The following is a 1,355-nucleotide window of genomic DNA, read 5'->3' as shown; positions in this document are numbered from 1 at the left end:
CACACACACATATACACACACACACTCTCTCTCTCTCTCTCTCTCTCTCTCTCTCTCTCTCTCTCTCTGTCTCTCTCATTCTCATTACACATGCACACACACATCATAATGAGTGAGTACATACAAATACAAAGTACAGACTTCAACAGACGTTAAGGACCACTTTGACAGACAGCTCTGATTTTTTAAAAATACGAAAAAAGACTTCAAGGAATGCTTCGAAATTTTTGCTCTGAAAGTGTTAATGTATTACCAAGGCGTACTGCAAAGCTTCCTAAAGGGGCAAAACCAGCATGAGCAGCACGGAAATATTCGGGGAATTTTAGCCAAATTTGCAGTTTTTTATCGACTTGTGTGCGACACCATGGACATTCCTCAGTTTAAATTTCTGCTGCACGTAATAAACGGACGACCCAAGAAGACCACTCAGAGTGTTTGCAAGTGGTCCTTAACTTATGTTGAAGTCTGTATAAATTATACAGGTACTCAATGTGATCTCTGGGTTATCAAAAATACAAAGAATAGATATACCATCATTTACATAGTAGGACTACTGAAAACGAAGCTTAATCATGTCTTATTAGAAATGATTTCATGAAATATTTCTCTTAATATATTTTAGATTTAGACTCAGATGTATCATGTGTCTCTGGGGTTGAGAAAGGGAGTGGAAAACTGATGGAGCAAGGTGAGCAAAGGGATCTGTTAGCTAATTCTTGACTCCCTTTTCTGAGAACTCTTAAAAGATACTGATCACCCGATCTCAGTTTATTTAGTGATTTAGATGGAACAAAAATCTGGTTGAGATCACCAAGATATGAGAAATCATTTGTTATTAACACTATTATGCTGTAATATTGCAATTTTATACGATATTCTAGCTGAAACAGGAAGCCAATGCAATGTTCTTAACATAAGAGTAATGTGATCCTTTAGTTTTAGTTTAAGTAAGGTTTTACAGCACTCGCAACTGCATAAGGTCATATGAGCGCTTAGGGGTGGATGTCAACAGGGAAGTCCAAACGGGGAACTAGGCTTACTCTGCTCACCTCTTTAGCCTCAAAAGCACGAAGTCTTCTTCGACTATCAAGGCACCCCGGAAGTAGCAGTTCACAAGCGAGTGGCAAACATACAAAAGAAGTAGAGGAAAATGACGATAGTAAGGATGAGGAAAGAAAAAGCAGCAGTTCCCCATATGTTGTTTCTGCACAGAATGAGCATGACATTGATAGGTCTGCCCATTTACAATTCTACTGTGCATTCGAACATGTTAATATCCCCTCCCCCCTTTGGGAATGGCCTAAAGAGACTTCAGTATGTGGCATTGCCCTGGGGTGGGGGGTGGGGTGTGGGGG

The sequence above is a fragment of the Aplysia californica genome, unplaced genomic scaffold (assembly GCF_000002075.1).
Source record: "Aplysia californica isolate F4 #8 unplaced genomic scaffold, AplCal3.0 scaffold00264, whole genome shotgun sequence".
NCBI classification, from domain to species: domain Eukaryota; kingdom Metazoa; phylum Mollusca; class Gastropoda; order Aplysiida; family Aplysiidae; genus Aplysia; species Aplysia californica.
Note: the sequence above shows the minus strand (reverse complement) of the source record.